Source organism: Delphinus delphis, chromosome 2 (genome assembly GCF_949987515.2).
Source record: "Delphinus delphis chromosome 2, mDelDel1.2, whole genome shotgun sequence".
NCBI lineage: Eukaryota > Metazoa > Chordata > Mammalia > Artiodactyla > Delphinidae > Delphinus > Delphinus delphis.
In genome coordinates this window covers 9,091,324-9,104,185 of record NC_082684.1, presented here as the reverse complement: position 1 = coordinate 9,104,185, position 12,862 = coordinate 9,091,324, and the positions used below count along the sequence as shown (strand labels likewise).

Here is a 12,862-nt window from a genome sequence, read left to right as displayed (position 1 = left end):
GGGGGAGAGATAAATTAGGAGTTTGGGATTACATATACACACTACTGTATATAAAATAGATTAAAAAACAAGGACCTACTGTATAGCACAAGGGACTATATTCAGTATTTTGTAATAACCTCTAAGGGAACAGAATCTGAGAAAGAATAGACATATTTATGTGTATAACTGAATCACTTTGCCGTACACCTGAATCTAACACAACATTGTAATTTAACTATACTTCAATTTTTAAAAGCGGTTTTAAATATCCAGAAAAAAAAATAATGAAGAGACCGAGGCCCCAGGAGATGGTATAAAAAATGGCCCAATGTCACCCAGCTCAACCGTGATGGAGCTGGGATTAAACCCCCGTGACGTGGCTCCTCGGCCAGACCTGCCCACCCTGACTTCCGCAACAGACCTCAAGGACCAGGGTCTTGCTTTCGAATCAGATTCTTTCACAAAGGACCAGTCCCCTTGAGGAAGACGAAGCAGTGAGACCGCTGACAGCTGGACAGCCGAATGGCCTTCTGGGCTAGTCCGACCCCTCCCCCTCGGTCTCCAGCGGGAAGAAGAGAACCTCTCATTTGGCAACCCCTCCCCACTCCATTAGTTGCCCAAATTCTTTCTCTTCCACTCAGTCCTGACCTCGTTTTCTTCTAGAGCTGCAGGGCTCCCCTTCCAATGTTTAAGCTCTTTTGATGCCATTATTTCCTTCTGTAGAGTTTCCGAAAGTTTCTCAAAAAACAGAAACAAAAACAACAACAGAAGAGTCTGGCTCCTGATTGCTCAAAAGAGTCTGAGAGGGCGTCCCTGGTGGCGCAGTGGTTGAAAGTCCGCCTGCCGATGCAGAGGACACGGGTTCGTGCCCCGGTCCGGGAAGATCCCACATGCCGCGGAGCGGCTGGGCCCGTGAGCCACGGCTGCTGAGCCTGCGCGTCCGGAGCCTGTGCTCCGCAACGGGAGAGGCCACAACAGTGAGAAGCCCGCGTACCGCAAAAAAAAAAAAAAAGTCTGAGAAATGAAACTACTACATCTTTCTTGTGGGGCTGCATAGATGCATATTAAAGGCCCTGGGAAGACCTGCAGGCAAGAGGTCAGTCACTCTGCTTTGTCTAATGCAAGGCTTTGTCTAACCCATGGGCTCCCGGACTTGATGGGCACAGAACCTGGTCTTCACTGCCTACTCCTTCCTACTCTGCTTGCCCAGTGTCTCCTTCTCCACGTGAAGTTGAAAGGTTGGAATTCCTCAGGCTTCAATCCTAAGCCCTCTTCTCATCTCTCTACATGGCCCACCTAACTAATCCCAGCCAGGATCATGACTCCAAATATCATCTGTGATGCTTAGTCTTATGTGTCAACGTGCCTGGGCTCCAGCACCCAGTTATTTAATCAAACACAAATCTAGGTGCTGCTGTGAAGGAATTCTGTGGATGTGGTAAACATCTCCAATCGATGGACTTTAAGTAAAAGAGATCATCCTCGATCACGTGGGTGGGCCTCCTCTAAGCAGTGGGAAGGCTTAGGAGCCCAAACTGTGGTTTCTTGAAAAAGAATAAATTCTGCCCCAAGACTGGAGCTTCAGCTCCTGCTTGAGTTTCCAGCCTGCTGACCTGACCTACAGATTTTGGACTTGTCAACCCCTACAATGATGTGAGCCAATTCCTTGAAATAAATCCATAGATAGATAGAGAGATAGATAGATGATAGATAGATAGATAGATAGATATGATAGGTAGATGATAGATATGATAGATGATAGATAGATGATAGATAGGTAGGTGATAGATAGATAGATGGGTGATAGATAGATGATAGATAGATAGATAGATAGATAGATGATAGGTGATAGATAGACAGACAGATGGGTGACAGATGATAGATAGATAGATAGATAGATAGATAGATAGATAGATAGACAGTTAGATGATAGATAGCTAGCTAGATAGATGATAGATGATAGATACATAGACAGATGGATGATAGATGATAGATAGATAGATAGAAAAATAGATGATAGATAGATGATAGATAGATACATAGACAGATGGATGATAGATAGATAGAAAAATAGATAGATGATAGATAGATGATAGATAGATAGGTAGATGATAGATAGATAGATGATAGATAGATACATAGACAGATGGATGATAGAAAAATAGATAGATGATAGATAGATGATAGATTGATAGATAGGTGATAGATAGACAGATAGATGATAGATAGATGATAGATAGATACATAGACAGATGGATGATAGATGATAGATAGATAGATGATAGATGATAGATAGATGATAGATAGATAGATAGATGATAGATGATAGATACATAGACAGATGGATGATAGATGATAGATAGATAGATAGAAAAATAGATGATAGATAGATGATAGATAGATACATAGACAGATGGATGATAGATAGATAGATAGAAAAATAGATAGATGATAGATAGATGATAGATAGATAGGTAGATGATAGATAGATAGATGATAGATAGATACATAGACAGATGGATGATAGATAGATAGATAGAAAAATAGATAGATGATAGATAGATGATAGATAGATAGGTAGATGATAGATAGATAGATGATAGATAGATACATAGACAGATGGATGATAGAAAAATAGATAGATGATAGATAGATGATAGATTGATAGATAGGTGATAGATAGATAGATGATAGATAGATACATAGACAGATGGATGATAGATGATAGATAGATAGATGATAGATGATAGATAGATGATAGATAGATAGATAGATGATAGATAGATACATAGACAGATGGATGATAGACAGATGATAGATAGATAGATAGACAGATGGATGATAGATAGATCTTATTTGTTCTGCTTCTCTGGAGAGCCCTGACTGATACACATCTATGCCAACAACTCTCTTCTGAAAAATCTTCTCTGATCCAAATGCCTACTGGAAAGCCATTTAGGTATTTCACATGCATCTCCAACTTAAGTCCCAAACCAGCCTTTTTGATTCTCTTTTTAAGAGACATATTCCTCCCTTCATCTCCCCCATCTCGGTTAATGGTACCACCCAGTTACTCCTAGAAAAATCTTTGACGCTTCCCTCTGCCCCATGCACCACGAGGCACTCCCGGCCCTACCTCCAAACAGCATCTCAGACCCATCCCCATCTCTGGCTCCTCTTCCAGCCTTGAACCCTTCCAGCCCATCCGCCACACAAGAGCTAGGCTGACCATTCTAGATGGTTAGAACACTTTGGTGGTTTCCTATTTCTGGTCGATGTGCTATCTGGACGCTCCTTAGGGAATGAGGGACCTGCTACCCCAGCTGCCAGGGAAGCTGCCGGCAGGTAGTGCTTACCTTAAGTGCTGCTTCTTCCAGGGCATCCTGCATCCAGTGACTGAGAGAAGGTAGGAAGCCCAGCCATCTTGCCCCAACTCAGACAGCTTTGAAGGGTCATCCCATCCAGGAATTTTCACAGGTCTTCGGAGGCTTCTCTTAAGACTACGCTGCAGCTCCGTTCTCCCTTTGCCCCAAATCCTTCCTTCCTTTTACTCTCACAGGTCCTGATCCCTTGGACCTCCTGCACCCTGCAATGCCACTGGACCTGGGAAGCTCCAAACTCCATCAGCCGCTGTCCCAGGCTCCGTCTGGTCTGGCCCTGCCCAGCGTCCACCTCCGCTCCAGCCCTTCCACCTTCTGTGTTCGCTTCTTCAGTTCCTCAGGCAGAGGGAGCTGTCACAGCCTCAGGGCCCTTGTTTATGCTGTTCCCTCTGCCCTCACTCAGCTCCTCTGGCTCTGCAATTGGTTTCTCCTGTTGCTCCCAGTTTTCCCTCTGCCTCCCTGACCTCCCTCGGTACAAGTCCTCACACCCTCTCCATTTTGTGGAACACTGCATCCTGAGCTGTTTCTTCATAGAACGCACCACAATTACAATCACAGGTGGTTTTCTCTGTTTGCTTGTCTGTCAAGGGTGACCCTGAGTCTTACAGGAAAGGTAAAAGTTATCTTCCGCATTCAGTTCCCCTGTACCCAGAGTCTGCAGCTCAAAGAAGCGTCCCCCATCATGGGGGCCAACATGATCTATGTTAAAGACAAAGGCTCACAGCATCAATTCCATCTCCATTAAATACACCATATGAGAACTACTGGTTTCAAAGGAAGAGGAATTTTACTTCATGGTCCCATTTTTTGTGGTACATGTGGGCCAGTTAGGCATCTAGGCTGACTAGAAAATGGGTACTTTCTCCTAGATTACACAGAGAAAAGTCATAAAAGTGGGAAAACTACATCAATCTATAAACATTCATCTTACCCTGTGAACATCTGTATAAAGTGATATTGACAGGTTCCATGCATATGTATGACCTTCAGAACTGCTCTCAAAGTAGGGCATGATCTCAGATAAAGAAACCGAGGGTCAGAGCATTCCCAGGGTTGTGTGGGTTACCCAGCTCCCTTCCAGGAGCATTGCAGGTGGACAGCCTCCCCCTCTGTACCCACTCTCTCAGATCTGAAACTGTTTAATTCCTTTCCTGCACCAAACCAAGAGCCTTCGGGGGCACACCTGCACAGGGCCTGCCCCAGGGTAGGAGCTATGTGATTTCACATAAAGAAAAACTAAATGGGGCGGGCTAGGGGAATGGCTAGAACCTGGGCTTTCTGACTGCAAGTTCCAAGTGAGTGTTCCACAAACACATCTGTGCACATGTGTGTTTATGGTATGCATGCGGGTCCTTCCATCTACAATATTTTTCTCAGCTTGCCTGACTTCCAAACTCCTATTCGTCTCTCAAAACCCCACTCAAATATCCTTCCACCATGAAACTTTCCCAACTCTGCCTTGAGCAGAATTAAATCCTTTCAGTCTTGACACTCAGACAGAAGCTTGGCACTTCATTGCCACTTTGCATTCCACAAAGTATAGTCACTGGATGTCTGCCTGTCTTTGTGCTCAGCCAGACCAAGAGCTGCTCAAGGGGACAGCATTCACCTTTGTCCCTCCAGTGCCCACACAGGACCTGGCACCCACAAGGGGTTTGGGACATGCATGTTGATACAGAGACAAGCTGTTGATATTCTTGTATATAAATAAATAGAGTTATGAAGTCATTCAGCAAATATTTATTAAGCATGTGAGCCCTGTTGTAGGAGCTGGGAACATGACTCTAATCAAAAGAGATAAACCCTTTGCCCGGTGCAGCTCACATTCTGCTGGGAGAGACAGGAAGTAAAAGATAAACGGACGAACATATCCAGGTGATGATAACGGCTGTAACAAACAGTGAAGCTGGGCAGGCGGAGGGAAGGCTATTTCAGGGGAGGGCTCTCTGATAAGGGGGGGGATGTGTGGGAACCAGAAGGACCTGAGGGAGTGAGCGTGCAGGTCCCTATGGGAAGGGCGCTCCAGGCAGAGAGAATGGCCAGTGCAAAGGCCCTGAGGTAGGAGACAGCACGGCTTGTTCAAAAGAGAGCGAGGAGGCCAGGGAACAGGTGGAAAGAGTGAAAGAGGTGTTCAGAAATGCATCAGGGGGTGGGGCGCTGTGGCCTTGAGGGCCACTGTCCAATCTTAGTGTCCTCCTGGGCCCGAGACAGGACATGCCATGGTCTGACTTGGGCTGTAGAACACCGAGGAACATAGCTGACCATCCTCTGGCAGACCCCTTCTGAGTGCTGCCCCTGGGGGGCATTTCCTGAGTGCCAGCATGTGCCAAGCGCCAGGCTGTGTTAGCTCATGGGATCCTCCCAGCTCCCCTAAGAGGAGGTTTCTAGTGAGCCCACTACCCAGCTGAGAAAACCTGATCTCCCAGAGCAAGACCAACGTGGGGATGGAGAGTTTTCTGTGGACTTTCTTAAACTTTCGTGGTCCATGGAACCCCTGTCCCAGCGGAGTTTTCTCTGCAGAGTGACAGGCCCCAAGAACCCTTAGCTTCTAAACGGCCATGAACTCAGGCCAGGGCAGTGCCTGCACTGCCTGAATGCCCAGGACACACTCAAGTTGGCAGCTGTCTCCCTGTTGATTTCTGGGTCTTTGCGCTTTGTTAAACTTACACGGAGGAGTTTATTTTTATCTCCCTGGCATCATGACCCGTTACTCCAGCCCTGCCCCGCCCTGCCCCCTTCGTGCTGCAGCTGTGCGGTGCTCTTCTGCCGTGGCCTTTGCCACACAGGGCTGCAGGTGTCTGCTTGCTCACCTGCTAGATCCACCCGAGCGTGAGTGGCCCAGCACAGATGCTGAGACGTCCTCTCTGCCCCCCGCCCCCAGTTCGCCCCTGGCCCCATGGAGCTGCTCCCCACGTGTTCGCAGAACAGGAAGAAAAACGTTCAGACCTGCGCTTACAAAGCAGCAGAGCTTACAATGGGATTTGAATGATGCATGCACGTGAAGCAGAAAGAGAGGATTGGGAGGGTGATTTCTAGTGAACGCTCACAGGTCGGTGAGTCCAGATGCATTAGGCCCATGGGACTTCCCTCTCAGCCAGAATGGAAGAACCAGGTAGAGGTGGCTCTGGGTGATACAGCAGGACTGCCAAGGAGTCTGTGAATTCCAGGGGGGTTGAAGTGACAAAATCCAAGTCCCTCGGGAATATTCATCTAGCCCAAGGATAAACTGAAGGGGAAAAAATCAGAAAGCAAGGAGATGGGTTTGGGGTTCTTTGTTGCAGGCTTATTTGCTGCATGAGTGTCTAAAACCAAGATGGGAAGGAAGGCTTGGGCAGAGGGGAAGAGCACTAGCTAGACGGAAACGAAAACGCTGCCTTTCATCCTGGTGGGAAGTCGCCCCGCGGTCATTTTCTTTCCTTAACTGCAGTGGAGGTTGTAAGAGAGATGCCAGCTATTTTAAGGGCTGAGTAGGACCCTCGCCCACACCCCCGCGCAAGAGGCTAGTCATGTAGATATCATTGGTAGAGTTGCACTGGATGAAATATACCAGAGTCTTTGACCTTGAAGAAGCTGCTGGATGTGACTAGAAAGGAGAAGAGACCAAGTGACTCCAGGGCTTAGCGGCTGGAGAGCCGGAAAGTGATCCTGAATGCCAGAGCGGGGACATAACCTCTTCGTCCCCAAGTTCCTACAACTCCGGCGCATCCTTTCCTTGAATCTGCATCGAGCATAGTCCGAGCCCAACCGTACCTGCCTGGGGTCCCGCTGCGTTAACACTGAGGGCGATTTCAGGGAGGGTCGGTCTGTCCCGCCCAGCTGGCCAGGCTGTCCTCTGTTTCTGGGTCTTCCACCAGCCACCTCTTTGTGCCTTATAACGGTCTCTGTTGTAAATCATTTTAAATTAGTTAAAATAATCATTTTAAATCTGTTAAAATAATTTTTAACGCATTAAAAAACAGCTTTAGGGGGCTTCCCTGGTGGCGCAGTGGTTGCGAGTCCGCCTGCCGATGCAGGGGACACGGGTTCGTGCCCCGGTCCGGGAAGATCCCACGTGCCGCGGAGCGGCTGGGCCCGTGAGCCATGGCCGCTGAGCCTGCGCGTCCGGAGCCTGTGCTCCGCAACGGGAGAGGCCACAGCAGTGAGAGGCCCGTGTACCGCAAAAAAATAAAAAAGAATCAGTTTTATTAACTAACGTATATTAAGTTCACATACTTAGTGAACAAAGCATTTCACAGTCCACTGTACGATCCTCAATCAGAATACAGATTTCACAGGAACTCGGAGGCATTCTTCTTCTGGTATAATGATCGGAGAATTGTGATTTCTATGGTTCACAAAACGGGGCCTAATTATTTAGTAAACGTGGATGAACATTACTTTTACTACCTCTTAGGGATGGGTTACTATACTTTTCTTGGGTATCTATGAAGATGTCTTCATTTCAGCCATGTCAACTAATATTTGTGACTTCTATCTATTGCTTTTATGAATACCTATGCCCACGTCCCCACAAGGGTCCCAGTGCCCAGGGGACTTCCACCCAGAACAGCTCACACCAGGCCTTTGCCATGTCACTCTCAGCCTCCTCCCATCTTCTCCACGTTCCAGGGATCTGTGGTCCCTTCCTACACGTGGGGTTCCCTCACCCTGCCTTCAGACCCCAGAATTCAGGCTCCCACACCCCACAGCCCCAGAGGCAGAAGGAGACCCTCTCCTCCCTGCACCAAGGCCCACTTCCCTTTTCCCATCCCAGAAAGCAACAGTGGAAGCAACCATTTTCTTCAGAGAACTTTCCATTCCACCACAGGGTGGGGCTCCCCAAGGCCTCAGCAGGGCTGTCACAGTGCCACTTACTCAGCCCTCACTAGTGGCATGTGACATACTGACCGTCCTGGCCACGTGGCCCTGCCACGCACAGGCCACTTCTCACAGTCTGTCCTCCACGTGAGGCAAAGCCAAGGTCAGGCCTGTGTACCCCACCTCCCGGCAGGGCTGGAGTCATGATATCCTGTGGGTAAACCTGTGTTGGAGCCGGCAGACATCTCCTGAGAGCAGATACTTCTCAGAAACAATCCTGTGTAAACTCACATCAAAGGGAGAAAAGCCAACCACCTTCTGCAAAGGCGGGTCTGGCTGGTGAGACTCTGATCTACGTTACTAATTAGGAAGGACTGACGACTGGGATTTGGAGACATTTCTCCAGTTAAAATCTACCCCAAAATGATGGCAGGCACTCACCTAACATCTGCATGACTAAAAAGTTCCCGATCTCTCCTGATACAAAGGGCCCTTCCCCAGAGATAAATTCCAGCTTCCTCCCTAAAATACACATCTGATCCTTGGGGTGTCCTTTTTTTTTTTTCAACCTGCTTCCACAATTTTAAGATGTCCAGCAATGGGAGAAAACTGCTAGGAAATTCAAAAGTGCAGTTTATCTCCAGTGAGGTGTTAGTAATAGAAAAGGGAAACACCGTGAGGAGGCCAGATTCTGAGGTCAAAGGGGACATTTTCTGCTCCAGACACGCCAGGCTCAAGGTGACATCAAGAAGTACAAGCAGAGCGTCCAAGAGGCAGGACTAGGGTGTAGGGAGGACTGAGGCCTGAGATCTGGGAGTCACTTTCCAGAAGCTGGAATCAAGCCCTGGTGTGGCAGCATTCTCCTGCACTTAGGGAGGGAGATTAGAACATCTTCATTTTTAAGGGCTAAGATAGAAAGTAGGCGGCATCCGGTCAAAGGCTCTTGAGGTCTGACTCTCAAAAAGGCCAGAAATGTCAGACTGTCCGAACACGAGGCCCTGAGTGGTCCAACTTGATATCCGCAGACTTACATCAAAAACAGACTTCAGAACTGCCGGGGAAGATGATGGAAAAGTGCATCTGACCTTACTCAGCTCTGCCTATTGCATGAGTCAAGCTCTTTGTGGCTCACTGTTTGTTTAATGGGGTCCACAGTGATGGATTCTTGGTGATGTACCCTTCATGACCCACATTCAAAAGTGGACATTCAAGTCAGCTCCCACAAAAGCTGCTGCAGAGCCCCAAGCGTTCAGGTTCCCAGTGCGAATGGGTAGAATCATCACTCAGGCTTGTGGGGACTCAGCGACGCCCAAATGTGTTTTAAGGGCATGTTGGTCACCATATCATTCTTGGGCAGGACCGCGGGACCTTCCCAGATGTTACGAAATTAAAGATGGAGATGGTAGTTGAGTAATCACTTTTCAGCCCTAAAGTGCAAAGTTGTTTTTCTTTCAAAATTCCAGCTTGTCTCCTCTGTCTGAAAGACTCATTTTTTCAGCAGTCCAGCCGATGACATCACTGGAGTAGGAGTTATGTAATTTAAGGCCACCACACTTCCACAGGGCTTCCCAGAACAGAAGATACCTCCAGAGGCCACTCTCACCATCAGAAAGCCCAGCTGAAGTTGCGACCTCTTTCACTTTGGGTAAGTAAATGACCATCTTTTTTTCCTCTCTTATCAGAGTAAAATATAAGAGAAGATTCATATCTCAGGGGAAAAAATTTTCCTTTTACAACTAATATTGGCAGAGTTTTCAGCTTTCTGTTTCAGCTGTCTGTTCTGTTGTTTCTGTTGTTGTAATCCTGAATCCATTGAAGAGACTGTGTTCCATGCCTACTTTGGGTTTTAGATGCTTTTCCAGAAGAGGAGGAGGAAGGATGTTTGAAACAGGAGAGTACATCCGGCAGCTCTTTACCTCAAGGTCGCATGAAACATGGAGAAGCTGAATACAGTCATCAGAGCTCCGTGTGGACTCTGACCACTTACAGTCTACAAATTCCAATTTATAAAAATCAAATTGGTCTCCCCAGGATCGCTTACAAAATTTCATAATGCCAATAACTGGTTGGGTTATTTGTGGATTGAAAACAGTATCTTATGATGTGATTGGGTTGACATCCTTTAATATCTATGTCTGTATTTCAAATGCCTTTATCATCACCTCACTGTTGAAGTTGGAATTAATTTGAAGAAGGCTAATTTGTTGAAGAAGTAGCACGCACCAGTGTTCTAATGTGCAGAACTCAGAAAGTATCACATAGAAATTACAGAATCGATCATGTCTAGTAGACTTGCCCAATGTCACTCTTGACTTTTTCAGGTAAGATCAAATATGACTAATCATATCAATAGCTGCTGGGTTTTGACCACGTACTACGTGCCAGGCAAATATCAGAGCTAAGACTCGGAACCAACAAAGGAAGCTTTCTCCTCTCTGGCCAACTTTACGTAAACACAGGCAGCAGCTGGTAAAGACGACCTCCTGAAAATAGGCTCGGCTTGAGCAAACACGTGTCGTGGCCACGGACCCAGCCGGGTCCCATGGGATGGCGGGCCGTGTCTGCTGAACCAATCAGATTCAAGCTGAAGTAAGAGGTTTCTGCTGGTGGCATAGGTGACAGTTCCTGGTTTCCTGGGCAGGGTGAAGCCTTGACCCGTGTATTACTGTCCAGTTGCTGTTGTAACAAATTAGCACAAAGCTAGCGGCTTCAAACAACACAAGTGTGTTATCTGATATTCCTGGAGGTCAGAGGTTCAAAATCAGCCTCACTGGGCTAAAGCCAAGGTGTTGGCTGGGGTTGTGCTCCTTCTGGAGGCTCGAAGGGAGAAGCCGTTCCTTGCTTTTTCTGGCTTCTAGAGGCTGCCTGTGCTCCTTAGCTCACGGCGCCTTCTCCATCTTCCAAGCCAATGGCATAGCATCTTCTACTCTCTTCCTGCCTTTGACCGCCCGCTACCTCCCTCTTTTACTTATAAATGAAATCACTTTCACTCGTGATGACGTCAAGCCCACCTCCATAATCCAGCATCATCTCCCCATCTCAAGATTCTTACCTCAACCCCATCTGCAAAGTCCCCTTTACCATGTAAGGGAACATATTTGCAGGTTCCAGGGACTAGGATGTGGACACCTTTGGGGACCATCATTCTGCCGACTGCACGGCTCTGGGGTACAGCCCATGTTTTTGTCTGGTGGTGCCCGGGCTGCCCCTGCCTCTTGCTGACCTGTGGTCCCTCAGGAGCACACAGGAGCCAGGCCCCCTCCACTGCCTCCCCAAGCCACCCTTTCCTGCCCAGACACCCACACTTCAGAGGGGACTCGACCCCTGTCTCACACGTTCAAGGTGACCTGGAGGAGGAAAGGGAGGGAAGCAAAGCAGACCACATCCGGGGTCTGTCTCAGCATCCACAACGAACTGCTCCCCTCCTTCCAGCTTCTCCTTAAACCTCCTGGTGGTGAAAGCTCCAAGGCTGGAGACGAACGAGAATCCCACTGCCAAGAAGCCAGGCCCTCCTGGAACTCGGCTCTCCGGAATTTTAGTTCCTTAGTTTCCTAGTGTGCTAGGTGCCAGGTAATCCCTGAACTGTTCTGCAGCTCAGGAAGAGCAGAAAAGGGGTCTCTTGGTACTTTCCAACCTCGTGTTCCGACACCAGAGTAGCCCACATGAAGGAGAGGTTGCTTACACTCGGAGGGACCAGGACACATTATCATCACATTATTACTACCGTAGTCATCACCATTATTATTGTCGTGGTGGTCATCATCATCTGAGCTTCATGTTTGATGCTTTGCAGCCTACAAGGGGATTCTACAGGTATAATCTCCTTCAAGCTTCACCATGACTCTTTGTAATAACTGCCGTCATTCCCATTCTACAGACGAACAAACTGAGGCTCAGAGAAGTTATCTGACTTGCCCAGAATCACAGTTTGGTGACCCCAGGACCCAAGCCCAGGCTCCCTAACACCAGGCCCATTCTTTTTATGGTCATAGCACGCTAGGTAAAAGAGGCCTGACCCTGAGCTGGGCCTGGAAGAAGAGCCATGTATAAACAGACTGGCTCCTATCGCCGTATGAATGTAGGCAAGTCACTTCACTTCTCTTCACCTCTGTTTGCCCATCTGTACAATGGGCACAAGACAGCCATCCCTCCTCCCAGGCATGTTGTCAGGATCAGGTTACCTAAAGCCCAGCACAGCCCACAGATCACAGGTGTGGCTGACAGTGAAGGGTCGGGTCTGGCACCAGGGGCTTACTCTGCAGCCCCAGCGTCGGTGGGAGATTGGGGCTGAGACGAAGATGCTCGGGTTTTCCATGGCACATAGAGCTTCCTTAGCACGTGCAGAGAAGCACACGGGAAGGAATGGCATGAGGCCCAACGGCAGTCTTAGGAAGCAGTTCCCACATGTGTGCGTAGTACAAGGGGGCTGCCAGGGGGAGGGGGCGTGGAGGGGCCCCCAGGTAGCTGAGTGTATTGCTTTCCTGTGGCTGCCAAAGCAAATTACTACAAGACACTTAAAACTGATTATATTATGTTGATGGAGTTATCAAGTAGTTCTAATCAAAAGCTATTTTTAAAAAATATGTATATTTAATTATATATACATGTATGCATATGTACACACCCCCCCCAACTGATTGGTTATATTACATTAATGGAGCTATAAAGTAGCTCTAGTCAAAAATATTTTTTCCAGAAAAGTC

The 12,862-nt window shown here is 47.7% G+C and overlaps 1 protein-coding gene across 1 annotated transcript in view; it reads left to right on the top strand.

Annotated features, from left to right (window-relative positions):
• The window catches only part of BDKRB1 (bradykinin receptor B1), a 58,839-nt gene that overhangs the window by 37,150 nt on the left and 8,827 nt on the right, over positions 1–12,862 (top strand). The window contains exon 2 of the mRNA XM_060003962.1: positions 9,623–9,804. The gene's annotated coding sequence lies outside the window, so the exon portion shown is untranslated. The remainder of the gene's footprint in view (positions 1–9,622; positions 9,805–12,862) is intronic.